We start from the raw sequence: 17,710 nt of genomic DNA on the forward strand, positions 1-17,710 counted from the left end.
ATAAGGCAGCGGTTTTCAGAGCTCTGCCCCCTTTTTGACACCTGGTGTGCTTTTCATCTACATCTACAGGATGCTTCAGGCATGTAGACACTGTCCACTTCCCCAGCCCAGTCACCCATGAACATGGTGCCTGTTGTCTAAGGCCCAGGGTACACCTACCCTTGTGTCCACATGCCTCTTGGGGTTGGATCCCAGTGTCACCTTGTTGATGTAGCTGATCCTATACTAGGGGTCCAGTAAAAATAAGTTTTAAAGTATTGTGGCTGTCTTTCCCAAAAATATGCTGGACACAGGTTTTGATGCAGCCAACAGGAACCCAGAGGCCTCACAATACCCACCCCCAATGTTCAGATCCCTTGTTGAAAGGGAGAGCTTTTATTTAGCAGATGGTCACATAAACTGGACACCATTTATGGGTTTCAGTGGTAAATGTTTCCTACCCTGATATTTCTCAATTTCCTGGACCCTTACGGACAGGAGAATGGATGAACTCTCATGAACATTAGCAATAGGACTTCCCTGTCTTTGACCTTCTGAAGGATCAACAATGGCCTTTCCAGTGTGAAGACACTGTAGGAGCTTTAAGTACAATCCTGGCCTTTGGCCAGAGCACCTCTACTAATGGATGATGGTATAACCACCATCTTTGATGGGTCTTGGAGCTCCATACTCTATGGAAGGTGGAAGACAAGAGCTTTCCATCTGGTAACAAAACAGGTGATCTCACCCAACATGACTGCTCAGAACTATGGTCTGCATATGAGTTATTTGCACGGCATGTGGTCCATGCATCTTCTGCACAGGGTCAGGGGAGCTTGGGTGGTTCAGGGCTGAGTACCACCTTCTGTTGGTGCTATGGAAACCTCAGGCTGACTGGTGCTGGGGACCCGGGCAATGTCTTTCCTATTGCAGGGGCTGGGAGATTCTCTGATCCGTGGGCATTCTCGCACTCTAAACCAAGAGATCTCAACTCACACCTAGTCCTCATGACAGATCCACCGAATATCAGCTTCACCCAAGTGGTTTTTCCTTAGGTGAAGCAACTCAAGTACTCAGTGTCATTTATTTTCAATGGTGAGCTGAAGCATATAAGGTTCAGAAACTGCTTGAGATGTTATAGGAAGCATGTAGTGACAGAGGAGTAAGCCCAATGCCACTTTGAAAGAGTTTGAAGGCCTGTTTTTCCCCTCTTCTGTAGGCTGCCCTAACCCAGCCTCAATCACCCAGGAGAGACTTTTTATGACCCCTCCCAAATGTGAGCTCCAGATACTGCCTTCAGGAGAGGGAGTGACTGGCTGGGCCTGGAGCAGGGTTTCAAGCAGCCCTATGGGGAGAGCATTATCAGGAGGAAGGATTTGAAATTTTTGGTTAGGGCCTCCCTACCCTCACAGGTGGTGCAAGGAAACAGGCTACTGCTCATTGGAAGATCAACTGTAGAAGAGCTGTAGAGGGCAAGAAGTGAGCCAAGGTCGTTGGAGATGCTGCTTCCAGCCTGGAACAGAAGGAGCTTGGAAGTCCTCACTCCCACTCTCAAAACAGGAAGGCTGACAAACTGAGCATCCACACCTCTTCTTAGGTCCTTCAGATAATTGAGGTCCCCAGGCAAACGGTGACCCTCACATTTGCAGAGACATTCTTATCTGGAGACTCAAGGCGTACCTGAAGGGAAGCCGAGGCTCACACACCTGGCACCGGCACCAGTGCTGGGTGAGGAAACCTAAACTGCAGTGGAGCAGTTGCTGGAGACTTGAACTCCAGAGAGGCCATGGGAGCACTGGGGTCCCTCACTCCCTTGGGTGCTACCTCCAGGAGCCTTGTCAGGTTCTCAGGCTTTAGACCAGAGGATCAAACAGTACCCCTGTTTGTGGCAATGGCATGGGGAAAATAACCATTCTGAACTATTACCAGAGTATTAGTTCTACTCTATAAAAGCTGCTACAGGAGAAAGTGTCATGCCAGAGCTGATCTTTATGACTTTATCTGCATTTAAGTGACTTGGAGTGGCAAACATCAACCTCCTGCTCCCTCTTTCATTCCTGCCCTATCATGGTTGGGAGTGCATGAAGGCTCCCTGTGAGACTGTGAGGTCTAATCCTAAGACTAGGGAGTGCTTCCTGTCCCACATGCTCACTTCAGCACCACCTCAGTAGGGCTTCTGTATAATGAGAGAGGAAGGAACTGTCTCAGCCCATAATCAGTAAGGATCCACTGGGCAACTAACAGGCAAGAGCGGAGACGAAAGTAAGGACAGCAGAGGAAATACAGTCTGTCACCCCCATGGCCATGTCAAACAGTAAACAGCCTAAAATACTCACCAGATAAGCACAAAACATCGCACTGCACATTGATGAACCTTTCACCCAGCAGATCATATGTGACTTTGTACAGAAAATTTCAAGGTATACATGAAGAAGAAGAAGAAAAAAGAAGAGGATGAGGAAGGAGAAGAAGAAACAGAATCAGATAACATTTCTTCAAGGAAAACCAAACATCAAAACCAGGCTTAGATTTAGTGGGCATTTTGAAAAATTCAGATCAAGAATCTGAAATAATTATGAATACATTGTGGGCGATGTCAACAGGCAGATGGACACTCCAAGAAAGAGTCAAAAGGAAATTCTAGAAATCAAAAGATATTATAACATAAATAATACCTTTAAATATTTAATCAATAACCTGGTGCAATGGCTAATTTTAATGATCACTTTATTAGAGTAAGAGATGCTTAAGATTAAGAGGCTTCTGGGTTTGGCAATGAGAATGTGTCTAAGTACAATTAATATACACTAATAAGTATAATAATATACAAACTGGACGAGCTTGGAATTAATTTTTTTATTTGGAAAAATAAAAGATTTGTGAATGGTAATGAAGCACATGAAAATATGTTCCGCATCATCAGGCATTAGGGAAATGCAAATTAAAACTAAAATGGGAGACCGCTTAATTTGAGTTGAATGGCTGATAAAAGAGATGATATCCAAACTTAGCAAGGATGTAGAAAAAGTGAAACCCATTCACATTTCAGCAGGAATGTAAAATTAGAGACCTTTTAGAAATCAGTTTGGAAATTTATAAAATATTAAACAAAAACTTACCACATGACCCAGCAGTTTCAATTCTCAGAATTTACCCAAGAAAAACAAAACTGCATGTCCAAAAAGAAAGTAAGTAAACTAAAGAATTAAAATAAAATAGTTAAAACAAATGTGTCTCCACAAATACTTTCACAGGAATATTCATAGCAACATTGTACATAATATCTCCAAACTGCAAACAACCAAATGCTTGTCAACTGGTAAACAAATATCATAGTGATACAACCATGGGATGGAATAAAAAGAAGCATAATACAGGCACCTGCCTAGAACTTCAAATAGGTTATGTTAAGTGAAGGAAGCTGGATGCAGAAGACAACAAGTTCTGTGGTTTTATTTATCTGGAATGCCTAGGAAATGCTCATAGGAAAAAAAAAGGACTTAAAATTATTGACATTTTTCTAGGAGTGGAGGCAAGAGTGAAGATAGCAAGTTAGGTGATTATTGCCCAAATCCATGAATTTACCAAAAATCATTGAATTGTCTACTTGTAATGAGTGAGATTTATAGTATATAAATAATATTTCAATAACACTGTTTTGAGGGGAAAAATAAAAATGGTATGATAATGGTGAAGGCACCTAATGTGGAGTTGGGTTGCCAGTGCAAATCACCTTGGAGACCTGACAACACCTACAACTTGGGCACCTGCCCAAGTGCATCCTGGCTGCATGGAGAGCCTTAACAGCAAGGGCTTTGGGGATGACAGCACTGAGTTACGAATGAAGACTGCCGTGCTGGAAAAAATAAGCCATTTTGTAGGAAGGGGCATGAGTACAATTTAAGTCTCTGTATAGTTTGGTGGAAGGAGTGGTTTGTCCAGAAGATCAAGAGTTTAATCGTGTTTCAGGAACAGGTAGTTTGTCCCACTTGGGTCAGCATGGTGGGGTGGGGTGCAGCCCAGATAAAGGTTGAGCTGTGGTTCCCAGTGGTATGTGATTAACAATGGCTTCTTGCTTCATTCCAAGTGCCCAGAACCAATTCTGCTCCATTTGATATTTTTTCCTGACAGTGGCAAATAAAATAAGTTCCCTATAGTCCTGAAGTGTATGGTCAGACATGAAGCAAAAGCATAAGAAATAAATGCAAAAATGACACCTTCCTTGAAAACTCTGCTCACTGGCTGCAGGTCTTCTTGTACCCGGGTATTCCCATTGGCCCCTCACAGTATGTGTGAAGGGCTGGGGGTGTGGGGAGAGAAACTTCAGGGTTCAGGGACGACAGCAGTAGCAGCAGCAGCCAGAGGCAGGGTCTGGCTCAGCTCAGGTCCCCACAGCCCCTGACCATCCAGAGTGCAGAGTGGAGCGTGTGACCTGTCCCTGACCTGGGACTGACCCAACTATAGACAGTCCCTAATATAACCCAAGTCACACCCCTTCTGTCCCCTCTAAGCCCTGATGGGTGCATTCACTGGAGACCAAACAGCCTGGAGGTCCTGACTCCATCCCAAGACAGACCCCCACTGACACAGTGTGTGACACAGCCTGACCTCAGCCTGACCTATATTGAGCATGGCTGGCACAAATCCAATCAAGTTCTCCTACGAATCAGTGAGGAAAAAAAATGTAAAAAGGAAGCTACGCACCACATGGCTTGCCAATCATTGGAATGGGGAGGTTGGCAAAGAACAATGATTTTACCACAAGGTGGCCAAGGTTTAGTGCTATTTATGGGACAAAGAACTGGGGAGAGTTCAGGCATGCACGAAAGTGACTGGAGGTGAAATGGGTCATATCTGTCATTAGTAATCAACTTCATTGTTCTTTAGAGGACATGGGTTCCCAAAGTGGTGGCGTGGGTGTGATCCAGTTGTGGGGTTGTCAGCCCCAAGACATCTAAAGGTCACCATCAGACACCAGTAGAGGCCCAAGGGAAGTCAGTGGTTTCAACAGAAGCAGGTGTTACAGCCCTAAAAATTAACCTAGGAAAACATGATCATCCTAAACCCCCACTTCAGAGGTGTTATCTCCACTAATGGGAAATGACAGAAACTGTAAGTATCAGAGCCTAATGGAAAGAAGTTCGGTCATGAGGGTGGGGTGCTCTTGATGTGCAGAGGACCATGTCCTCCAATTTGTTTCCTTGTAGCCATGAGGTGAAGAGGAATTCTCACTACGGCTCCTGCCATAGTGTAGTGCTCTCCCGCTGGACTGAAGCAATGTGTCCAAGTTACCATGTAACAAAGAAACAAACCACAAAACCATGACCCAAAGTTAAATTTCCTCTTTTGAACTTGATTTTCTCAGGTATTTTGTCACAGTGACCAAAAGCTAACTCATCTATCAGTTGTCTCTTCCCATGTCTCCTTCTCCCCCATCCCCAGGCCTAAACCACCCTACTACTGCCCACGCCCTAAGGGTTTCTATTCCACTTGGTGGTAAGTGCTCACAATGAATTTCTTTTTAAAAAATATTTTTATTTTTAGTTGTAGTTGGACACAATACCTTTATTTGACTTATTTATTCTTATGTGGTGCTGAGGATGGAACCCAGGGCCTTGCACCTGCTAGGCGAGCTCTCTACTGCTGAGCCCCAGCCCCAGCCCACATGAATTTCTCATGCAAAAAAATGTAGCTTTCTTTTGCTCTGAAGAGAACTGAGAGACATCATGGCTTTCTTTACACAGCTCTCTAACCAGGAGGGCTCCTACCCACTCCACAGACTAATTCCTCTTGGACAGCAGTCCCTACAGCCCCTTATAACTGCCCCCTATATTAGAGCATCTCTCTAGACCCCTTCCCTCAGTTCAGCCCTCTTTGCCTATGTCTATGAATTTATTGCTGATATGGAGGCAAAGTCTACGAAAGTCTACTGAAAACCTTAGAATTCCAATATTTGATGAGTGATGTGTGTCATGAGAAGGTCTTCCTAAAGTTTTTTATAATGAGCTAAAGTATAAATTTTAAGATGTTAGCAGACCACGGCTCAGATGTTGGCTGGCATGGCACAGGCTGGCCAAGGTCCCGGGAAACAGGAGACTCTGACCAAGCCTACCCAGTGCAGAGACACCAGGAGGAGCTTCTTCAACTGAGTTTCAATGAAGGTGCAGCTAACCAAGGGCATGCATCCAAAAGGGGCCAGTCCCTGTGGTCACAGTCAGAAAGCAGAGCACATCAGTAATAGGGGGAGTGGGTCTTGCTGGTGGTGTCAGTTGACATTTCCCTAGGGCGCTGTGACTTCTTCCCCTAGAAGCCAGACCTTGTCCTCTTATCAGGCCACCTACCCAGGAAGACCATGGCCATGCTGGGGTTTTGTCCATCCTCGCTGACCAGCATCATTCAGGGGAGGAGAAAAAAGCTGTCTAAACACATACTGTTTCCAGAATTACATCTAGAAACCTGATTAATGGCACAGGGGCCTGAAGCCTCCAAAGCAGTTCTCCATCCAAATGAGACAGGAGGGCTCAAAGTTGTCAAGAAATACTTGAGAAAACATTGTGTCCCTGTCTGTGAAACCCATGGAACCTGTGTCCTATGAAGAACCATGGTGTTTGATTACACACGACAGACCACAAACTACATCACATCTGATCCCTTTTGTGCATGTCAGAACTCACTCCAGCTCTTATCAGGAGCACTAAACTTTAGCCTCCTTGTAATTAAACCATTCTCCTTTGCAAACTTCCCGGTTTTGTAAATGTGCAATCCATGTTGTGTAGCCTCAGTTTCTTTTTCTCATTGGTTTGTAGGAGAACTTGGTTACATTTGGGACGGCCACAAGGAACACAGGTCAGGCTGTGGTCAGGGCAGGGATGACACTAGGGAGGGTCAGAGCTATGTCAGTGGTGGTTCTGCCTTGGGATGCAGTCAGAGCCTCCAGGCTGCTGGGTCCCCAGGGAGTTCATGGTCAGGACTGTAGAGGGGGTGGGAGGGTGGGAGGAAGGCCATGATCTCTCCTCAGGCCACCTACACAGGAAGACCATGGCCATGCTGGGGATCAGTCCAAGCACACTGTCCATGATCATTCAGGAGAGGAGAAAGAAGCTGTCTAAGAAAAAAGACAAAACCACTGTTTCCAGGCTTATTGCCAGAAACCTGGTTAATGGCACAGGGGACTGAAGGCTCCAAAGTGACTCTCCTTCCAAAGGACACAGGAGGGACCAACGATCTCAAGAGGCATGTTATAGAAAAGCATGCCCCTGTCTGTGATGGCCATGGCTGCCACAAAAGCCTCATGGTCACTCAGAGCCTTTTGCATCCATATCAGGTCCTGCCCAGATGACTCCGCCCTTTGGGGGCCCTTAAGTGGTCCCAAGCCTGGAGAGCAAGGAGTCCTTCCCCTAACCATGCTTAGGCAGAAATACTGGGGGTATCTGCTAGGACACTGCATGCTTGAGCCCATCTATTTAATTCAAATAAATTTGTTTCCCCATCTCCTTATGCCAACAGTGGCTGTGCATCCCTTCATGATCTGTACCTCTTCCCATTCTGCTGCAGCATGAGTCCTAATGAAGGCTCTTAGGGATGGGTAGAGTTTGTAGATTCAGACTCTCATCTCAACTGGAGCAGGACGAGTTGGTCGCACTGAAAACTGGCAAACTGTGCAGGTCAACCTTAAGGTGGCCAGCACAGAGAGTGACCCAGAGCAGTGGCAAGCTACAGGAGATGCTAGGTCTGTCAGATGAGTTCCAGGGCATTTTTGGAAGTGGCTGGCTGCTGCCCCCAGGAAAGCAACAGGAGAACTGCTGCCACTAGGAGCTGGGGTTTGATGACATTCAGTGTCAGGGGACTAACACTACGGTCTGAGAGCCACATGTCAGTCCTCAGATCCCAGAGCTACACCACCAAGGAAGATGTGCTTTGCCTCTTTGTGATTCCTCTTCATGTCTGGCCCTCTGATAATTGGTAAGAGAGATGTTTAAGGGACACAGATCATGAAGGGATGCCCAGAGAAGATTCCCTAAACCAAGAGAGGCCTTTTCAATGGTGCGATGATTAGGGTTTTGTCCTAGGATAAGAGGAAGAACCAGTCTAAATCTGCAAACAAGACCCAGTGGATGGACGCTTGTGCTCCCTTGGTCCTGGCAACCTGAGTTATCTCTTCTCAGTTCTCACTGCATGGACGTGCACAGACCACATGGCAGAAGGCAGCAGCTGCAGAAGATGTTTCCTACCAAACTGCGTTTATTATAACTGACAGTCCACCAGGGTACAGCTTCCCACCAAGGCTTGAACATTGTGACCCTCCCCTCTAGTACCCTCCCTTCTGCCCCCCACCTGCCCTCTTACTACATTCCCTGTACCCTCCCACCCCCTTCACTTTCCTGAGAACCCGCAGGAACTGCCCTGTGTGGGGAAGAAGGTCTTCACAAGCTGAAGACCTTTGGCCCTTCTGGTGTAGAATGAAGCAAAGGTGAGATCTTGCCTGAGGGGCAGCCACCCCAGAGGCCACCGGCCAACACTGCTGTCCTCAGGGCCTCTTCTTCTGGTTGCCAGATGACACACACTTTCTCTTCTGAGGCCGTGAGGTTCCACCTAGCTCCAGGTCCACACCTTGCCCTCCGATGACCTGGAGGGGAGGCCCAGTGCAGGGTATCTTTTGCACATTGCATGAGCGTCCAGTGAGAGCGCTCTTCATGGTCCTGGCACCTGGAGGAGGGTGGGAGCTGAGGCGTCCCCTCTTGGGGGGTGGGGCCTGGAGTGCTTGGTCTCCTGAGCACAGGGTTTCTATTGGAGGGGCCTGGCTCTGGGACAGTCCCCAGGGCAGCAGGCGGTGCTGGGAGATAAGGAGGAAATCCAGGCTTTGGAGCTCATCGTCCACACTGCAGCCATTGGCTGTCTTATGTGGCCCCCCAGCAGAAGTGGCTTTTCTGGGACCCACTACGCCTTTGTTCCCCAGGTTTAAGGAGGAGGATCTGCAATTATGGGGAGGATGGTTGGAGTGGATGGTCCCCAACGAGGATGACCCACGACGGCCTTGGAGGACAGCAGTGTCCTTCGATCCCAGCAACTCTGGCTCCATGGCCCTGCGCCTCTTCGTGACCTGGGAAGCCACCTCTGTGGACCAGTCCTCCATGCTGGCCCCTTGATCAGTGTGATGCTTCCGCTTCTCTGCACCTTGGTTGGCAGGTGCCTGGGAAGCTCTTGAGTCCTGTTGGGACATACCATGACCTTGAGGCCCCTGCAGAGCTGCTTCTTCACAAGCTGAAGGAGAATATGGGCACTGGCCAACTCTTCTACATACATGACATGGGCCACAGGGACTGGGACAATCATTTCTATGGGAGGTGGGAAGTGAAGGGACAGACTGAGTCTCTGCTGGCCACCCTCCTGGGCTTTCTTCTTGATGCCCTGAACCCATCCATGAATCTTCTGTCTCCTTCCTTTCCCTTCTACATCCTGTGTCCTGTGAAGTCACTCAAGGAAACATGGATCATAGGTAGGATAGGGACAGATGACGTCCTGTGGGCCACATGACTAGGGTCCTGTGCCTTCCTCATCTACGTGCTATCCCTTGATCCTCTGTCCACCTGTGGCCACTCCCTTTCTTGTCTATTTGTGTCCCTTTGTCTCCTAGCTGGCCAGTATTGCTCTCTGCCTTATCCACGTGGTGTCTTTCTCCACCTCCCCTAAACCTAGTTTGTCTACCTCCATAGTTCTCTGTGGTGCCTCTTTCTCTTCTCTATCTTTTCTTTCTCCCCAACCCCTGGTGTTCCTGCCATTGTTTGTGAGGAGTATAACCCGTGTACCTCCTACCTGGTCTACTTGGGGACCCTACTTCCCTCTCTACCTGGGCAGGCGTGAGTTCTTCCTCCTGGTCCAGCTCTTTTGTTAGCGACAAGATATCTATACATGGTTCAGAGGAAAGTATTTCTTCCAGGAAGCGGGAGTGAATTATGTTCTCTGCCTGGGATGAGAAGGAAGAGAGTGTGAGTGACCTTGGGAGTAAATAGCCCCAAGTCGGGAAGACTTCTAGTAGAAACAGGAAGCAATGATGATCCCATTCTCATTACACCATGGGGCTATTATAGCCCAACGACCTGCTACAAACATTTAGAAGAGGGCACGCATGTGTGTGTGTGTGTGTGTGTGCATGCACACCCCCCCCCACACACACACACACACATACACATACACACACCAACTCTGCTGAGAATCTGTGCTAGATGATCAATTCCATGAGTTTTGCAACCTTGACTACACCAAGATTGTAGGTGCAGCCCACCTTGTTGATAAAGTCCTTATCGACGTAGCTCAGGAGACTTGAGTCTGGGTATAAATCCTCTATTGCCTGATGCTCCAGTCCTTCCTCTCCCAAGATCTCAGCAAGCTCTTCTGTGGACAAGTGGGAGGGCTCCCATGTGGGAAAGGTGGTAGGCCCAAATAGCTCATCCATGATGTCCATGTACTCTTGGATGGCTTCAGGTGGGATCTCCTCAGGCGCCTTGGTCTCAGGCCCTTTGGTCTTGGCCACCTTGTTCTTGCGCGCCTTGGTCTTGCGTGCCTTTGTCTCAGGCACCTTGGTCTCTGGTGCCTTTGGTTTGGCTGTTAATGAGCAGGCAGGCTGTATTTTGGGGTTGGTCTCTCTGGAGGTGCACCCTAGGACAGGGAAGACCAGAGTGGTGCATGAATGAGGGATCCGTGTTCATCCCAAACCCTGGGTAGTAGGCAAGGCTCAGTGGACCTAACCTGGCATGCCATGCATGAGGCAACCGGACCTAGGACCTGAGGGATATAACAGTGCACCAGATGCGCCATCTAGGAGAGTCTAGCGGGAGGACATTTAGAGAGACTGAAATTCCATGTTCTCTACCCTCCAGGACCCAAGTCCTGTGCAGATGATATGTGTGTTCTTTGGACAGACAAGGAGACAAAGGAGCTGTGTACTTGTAAGGGTGAATACGCAGTTCAGACTGGGTGGCAGGGACCTCAGGGGCTGGGGGCTGTTCTGCTTCAAGACCAAATCCCCCACACTGAGGAAAAGTTCTTATTTGAGACCACAACTTGCCTTAGCCCTTGTCACCATTCAGAGACTGTCGTGGGCTCCTGTGGGAAAGAGGGAACCCTACCTGGGCGTTGGAAAGCCTCCAGGACTGGCGGCTTTGAAAGTTGCAGCATTGGAGGTACAGGAGGAGGTCGGCACTGGAAAACCCCTGTCAACTGCATCCTTGGATCCTCCATCTCCTCCGCAGCCTCAAACTCCATGAACCTTGGTGGGCAAGGGAGGCACAGGCTGAGCTGAGAAGCAGGTCAGCCATAGCAGGCAGGTGCTAGCCCCATACCAGGGAGGAGCTGGGGGCAGAGATATGGATCTGTGTCCTGAAGTGGGCCAGGCCAGCCCAGGAGGGAGCTGCTACATAGGAGGAATGGCCGTTCTGAGGGAACACCACATCAGCCAGCACCTGAAGGGAATGAGCTCTGAGTGACGCGGCATAGCCCCTAGGTGACCCTTGTTTCCCCTGTCCCTGCCAGGAACCACATGGATCAGGCAAGTTCCAGAAACTGGTCAGGGCAATGATGTATATGAGGGTCCTGGCCCAATTAAGGGATGCTGAGGCTGGGACCTTGAGCCTTGGAAGGATCACCTGGGAAAGAAAGGCACAGGAGGGGTCATGTGGAGGTGGAAGCTAAACTGAGAACATTGGGTTGCTTCCTTGGAGGGCTGGTTCTTTTTCTTCCTTTCACTTGTTGGAATGTCTGGGATTTCATAGAGCAAAGGCAGTAAAGATCGCAGACCTGTCCTAGGGCATCTGAGGTTCTGGATGCCCCTGACCGTGCACTCTTCACTGCCACCCCCTTCTGGCACATTGGCTTGAACGCGTACCACTTTCATGAGCTCCAGTAGTCCCCACTCTAAAGAGGTGCCAGTTCCCGGGCAGGTGGTGTGTGTGAGGCTAGTGGAACTCTTTACCTCTGCCCAGACAACAAAGGAGAAGGAGTCAGTGTGGCTGGACTGGTTTCTCCTCCCCATTGGGACCCTGATCCTCAAGACACAGTTGGAATCACAAACATTGAGGCTGGAGATTCTGGGATTGTTGTCGAGAGGATGTCCAGCGCTTCAGCTAGAAGGAGCTGCAATTTGGAGAGCTAGACCCCTCAGAGCCAACACATAGGTAGGTGACATGCCCTACCCACACTACTGTGCAAACCCTGGATTCCCACCTAGATTCTGGGCCCCGGAAGCTAGCTCACTTTTGTGAGGTCTCATAGAAGACCATCCGTTCAAAGTTGCTGGTGCGCTGCCATTCCTTCCAACCCTTCCGCAGGCCCTCTTCCATGGTCATGGTGGGCTCCCGTCGGGACAGAGACCGAAGCACTGGGCTGGAATTCATCAGAATCAGTGTCCACAAGGTCACCCTCCTTCATCGGCAGACCAACATACCTTCCTAACTCTGTCGCTATTTCCCAGTCATGTGCACCTCAAAGTATTGACATTGGACTCCAGGACACTCATGCCAACCTGAACACCAAGGGCTGCATTGACCAGCATGATTGTGCTTGGATTCCTCTATGATGTGCTGTACTAGGTGCTGAATGTGGTTATCCTCATTCACATTCACCTGGTGAAGCCCTAACCCCAGTGTGATGGTATCTGGAGCCTGGCTTTAGTGCTTAGAGGGTTAGATGAGACCCTGAGGGTGGTGCTTCATGGGGGCATTGGTGTTCTTCCTGGAGAAGGAGGAGACACTGAAGAGATGTCAGTCATGTGAGGACACAGGTGAGCCAGCTGTCTTCCGAGCAAGGAGAAGAGCGCGTTCATGGGACTTTAGGTCAGGTACCCGTTACCTGGGAATCCTGACTCCAGGACTGTGAGAAAGGAATGCCTGCCTGTGTGTGTGTCCACGTGTTCCACAGTATCCTGTATGGTGGCCCAGGCTGACTAAGACAGTGCACAGAATGGCCTGGGAGCACAGTTACAAACTGGGGAAAGATGAACATGCCCATGCAGTGTCCAAAGACAGCATCCCCTTGAGTGTGACATCACCAGCGGGTCCCAATCAGGAGTTCATGACAATGTGTGTGGATATCTTTAGAGTTCTGTCTAGGGGCCAGCACCCCTAAGCTCACTTGTGGTTGGGATGTGCTCTGTGCCAGGAACAATCAGGTCTATGGTGGAAGGTGAAATGACTGGGGGAGGGAGCATTATGTGGAGTCAGACAGCCAATTCCAGTTTCTGGCCCACATTACCCCAGGAACCTCCTGTGACCTTGAGTCCTCCAGTGATGGTGATGATCACTGGAAACAAAGATTTCCTGCCCTCACAGGACTGTGATGGGCACCTGACATAAGGCACATTTCATTCTCTGGTGTGAGGGGATACATCTGGGAGTGTAAGGGTCTCAGCTTGTCCCCTCACCCTCAGGACCTCTCTTCCAGTTCCCCTACATCCCAGCCTCCTCTCTCCAACCCACGCTCTTCCTCCTCACAGAGCTCAAGGGGGAGCCTGAGGAGAACACTCACATGAGGAAGCAGGAAAATGCTTCCACATCAGGAGTCTGAGGAAGGTGCCTGCGGACCAGGGTCTTGAAGCGCTGCCAGCGCCGGAAGTTCTCATAGACGCTGGAATGTCCACCAGAGTCCTCTGGTGGCACCTCCGCAGCCGGGAACATGGGTGGTGCACCTGCCCCATACACTGTACCTGGCCACTGGCGCGCATTCATTGGGAACATGATGGGGGCCACCTGGGCAAATGGCCGAGGTGCTGGAGGGCGCAGGCCCAGGTGCCAGTGGATCCCATAGTTCTGGATCCCCCCACTTGCTGAGGCAGGCACAGTGGTCCTTACACCAGAAGGTGCCACGAGGAATGGAGCAGGATGCTCCACACCCCCACAGGAGACCCCTGGGGCCCCCCAGTTGAGGGGTGCCTGAGTGTGGGCAATGTTCTGAATATGAGGGGGCCCTGCTGGCCTCAGTTGTGGCCCACATTGTCCAAGGGTGGACAGCCCTGGCACATAGAGTTGTCCAGGGTAAGCGGACAGCACCAGAGGGTTAGCCTGGGAGATGGGTGCAGTCACCCATGGTGCCAGGGGCGGCTCCCAGAACGGCTGGTGTGTTGGCACAGGGGCAGCTGGAAGAAAGGGCAGGCCCCTGAACGCAGACATGTGGGCACCAGGATTGAAGTTCATGCCTGGTCTCTGGAATGCAGATGCTGTGGAAGCAAAGAAAGGGGAGAATGGAGGAGGGGTTCGGAATGGCAGCAGGATTCAGGCCCCCAGTTTCTTACTCAGTGGGAATCTGAGGACAAATGCTCACAGCTCAGGGCCCTGTTGGCAGGGACATTTTGCAGTTTGCAATTGTCCCTGAGTGAATTTCATGCTGTGTTCCCTTTGTCATAGTTCTACCCTGAGAAAACTGGTTCCCAGTACACCAGGGCTCCCTGAAGGCTGTCAGTGGACTGTGGCACCTCAGCTTTCCCTGCCTCTGAGAGGTCCCTTGTGCATCCTTGGCAGACAATCCATTGGCCTCCTAGGTGACTCCCTAGAAATGGATCAATGTGACTCTGCTCAGTGGCACCATGCCCCTCCCATGCTCGCCAACAGGAAAGGGATCTTCTTCTCGAGGGCAGATGCAGGTACTCCAGGGTCGTTTGTGAAGGTGACGGGTTCTAAAGATTATTGCCCCACCACCTCCTCAGCCTTCCATTTGCTAATACTCCTTGTGTACCCCTCCACTTCTTTCCTAGGCTTCCACAAACAAACAAGAAACACCTGATTAAGATCTCTGCCTAGCTAGAGGCTGAGGAATCCTGAAGTTCACCCCGCCCAGCATGTGGGTGCCTCTCCCAGCACTTCCCACAGCAAACACTGTGGGGGGACAGATTCTGGCCAGCTGTGTCCCCAGTGTTCACTGGTTCCTGCTATGACACAGGGAAGAGGTCTATGTGATAGACACTGAGCTCCCCAAATCGTCTCCTGGAATGACCAGCAACAGCTTCTGAGGATCATGGGAGGTGGTGGGATTATGAGCAGTGCGGCTCTTCAGAGATTTTCACGGCCACTGTCATGTTTTTATTGGGCCTGGGAATTGGAGTCATTCTGAGGTCCTTTTCCTTTGAGCTCCCAATAAATGGAAGGAAAGTGTCACAGAGGATCAGGCCTGTGCCAGCTGCTACCTGTGGCAAGGTTGTTTGGAGCACATCCCTGTCCACCAGGACGTTCTGCAGAGTGTAGTCAAGGGATGGGAGGTGCACCACACTTCAACACTTGCACATATTAATCAGGACACCTGCCTAAGTTCCAATGACAATACGTGTGGGGACCCTTCCTAACTGTGTGCCACTCTCCTTCCTGTCTTCATGAGAACCCAGTCATCTTCAAACCTGATCCTGGAAAATGAACACCCCACATGTGCTCCCTTTTCATGGAGTACCAACCAAACCAGGAAGATAAGCAAAGTCTTCCTGTTGATTTGAAAACAAGGAGCTGAGCCTACACTCAGAGATAACCATTCAGAAGACCCCCCAGAGGCCCAAATCTATGTTGGTTGAGGTTTCCTGGGTGCCCTGCCCTTCAAGAATCAAGGACACCAACTGTCTGAATGGAAGGAGAAGTTTTCCTGGGCAGGAAGTTGGCAAGGTGCCCTGGGCTGTGGCAGTTGGAGAAACCTGCAGCCTCACCCACAGAGAGTATATCACACTGCGACTGTGGTCATTTATGAGACCCACTGGGCAGTTTTCTAGCTGTGAACACTCCTCACCACTGCCCAGTTATGATCTGAGACTCTCGGTCAATCCCCTCAGAATGACATCCCAGGCAGCTTCCCTGTGTCTTAGGAATGGGCACAGGGCTCAGCATCTTGACTCCTGGGAGCCCTAACTGACCACCACTGTGACACCATCTGGGACTGCCTAAAAAACCATGCAGTGACCTGTGTCCATTGTATAAGGAATCAAGCCCTTGGCCTCTCTCCCTTCTGCTGACCCAATGTATTTCCCCTGAGTAGCCTGGACCTGGGTCTTAGGAGCCCTCCTCCCCATGAGCAGTATCAGTCTTCCTGGGGCTTCCTGGGCCATGTCAAGTGCATCCTCTAAGGCTCTTTCCTTCCCTTACTTCTGCTCAGTGAGTTGACCTCAGGGGAAGTACTCCATTCTAACTCCCAAGGGTTTGGGAGGTGACTGGCCCTCAGATAACAAGCCCCTGACCCTCCAGGCTCACCTCCTTCCAAAGGTCAGGACACTGGACACAGTGTCTCACAGTCTCCACAGTGGGAAAAGTCAGTACAGGATCCAGAGAGTGACCTGTCTGTAACAGATTCTCAGGGTCCAACTGAGCCAAGCTGGGCAAAGTTTAAATGTAAACCCCAGTGGAATGTTGGACCCAGACATTCTGCAGGGGGAGGGGCCAAGGGCAGCTGGCCTGGCGCGGGCTGGGCAGACATTCCATCAAGAGCTCTGACAGGTATAGAAGAACCTCCAGTTGCCTTTAGGCAATTCAATGGTGACACAAGTGGTGTGTGCCTCTGGGTCATTTTGAAGTAGTTTCTCAAATGCACAGCAGAGTGGTGAGAGCTATGGCTCTCATGAGCCACACAGTCATGGGTCTGAACGGCCCCTACTCTAAACTGAAGGGTATGGATTGCATTTTATGTACAAAGTGTTTTTTTTAATCCCATTCCCAGTCTGTAAAACAGACTCTTGGGTGTTTCAGAAATATTCAACACCTTATTAGAAGTCTTTTCAATGAATGGGGGAGGAGGCAATCCATGATATTCAGGCACTAAGAACAAGCTTCTTTCACTTTTTATGTAGTTATTCCCCACATCGATGTCATTGATGAAGTAGCTCGTGGAGCTTTTCTTTTAAAGTAGTGATATAAATTATGCAGTGTAGAAAAACTGTCTTTTTATTCCACAGTTGTTTTAGTTGTTTCATATAATGACTGATGGAGTTCAGATTCTCAAAGCAAGCTTTATTTGCTAGACCAAGGTCGAATTCAGGGGCCTTGCATACTCTTGGTCAGTGCTTTGCCACTGAGCTTCAGTGTTACCCCATCAGTCTTGCACTGCTTCAAACTGCTCATATAATACCACTGGACAAATGCAATTTGTGCAAAGTGGCCATGGGAAGGAGCATTGAAATCCTTTTGTCCTACCATCTGACCTTTATTCTTGTAAAGTCCTGAACTCATATTGATTGCCGAAGGGAAAAAAAAATAAAAACACTGTGAACATGGATGTCCTTGTCATCAGGAACATTGGCAGAATGGCTGAAGGCCCTGTCCGCCTACTGTAAAGGTTTTCCGTCCTAGGACCTTGGCAGCATCACACGTGACATGTCTTCCACATTATCCTTTGGAAAGAAATGATACGAATTACCTAAATTTCCAGAAAGAGTATCAAAGGATTGTTTTTGTTTGTTGTTTTGGGATAAAGCATTTCAGGGTCAATGGGATCCAAGTATACATTTGAAACCTTCAGGCTAAAAATATGCCATGGCGTAGAAAAGGAAGAGGATACATTTGGTGTGTACCCAAATTGGTGGACATTGCCAAATCTTCATCAAACATAGGAGTAAAACTGTCAAAGAGAACATGTGGGCATCTGTATATAGTGGGAGGGCTGTCCGTATGCAATAATGTGCTCAGTAGGCAAAATCAAGGAATGGGGTTTTCAGAGTGTTACCCAGACCTATAATTCTTTAATGGAACCTGCAGCTGGACTAGGAGGAAAGCACACA

The 17,710-nt window shown here is 49.2% G+C and overlaps 1 protein-coding gene and 1 long non-coding RNA gene across 3 annotated transcripts in view; one reads left to right on the top strand and one right to left on the bottom strand.

Annotated features, from left to right (window-relative positions):
- Nucleotides 1-17,710, bottom strand: part of LOC144370058 (putative serine protease 47) — a 405,363-nt gene that overhangs the window by 209,431 nt on the left and 178,222 nt on the right. The gene's annotated exons all lie outside the window — the stretch shown is intronic.
- On the top strand, nt 8,231-9,431 carry LOC144370212 (uncharacterized). Its single transcript, XR_013430107.1, has 2 exons — nt 8,231-8,449; nt 8,936-9,431. It is a non-coding gene; the product is annotated as an uncharacterized LOC144370212 (long non-coding RNA).

The sequence above is a fragment of the Ictidomys tridecemlineatus genome, chromosome 13, assembly GCF_052094955.1.
Source record: "Ictidomys tridecemlineatus isolate mIctTri1 chromosome 13, mIctTri1.hap1, whole genome shotgun sequence".
NCBI classification, from domain to species: Eukaryota; Metazoa; Chordata; class Mammalia; order Rodentia; family Sciuridae; genus Ictidomys; species Ictidomys tridecemlineatus.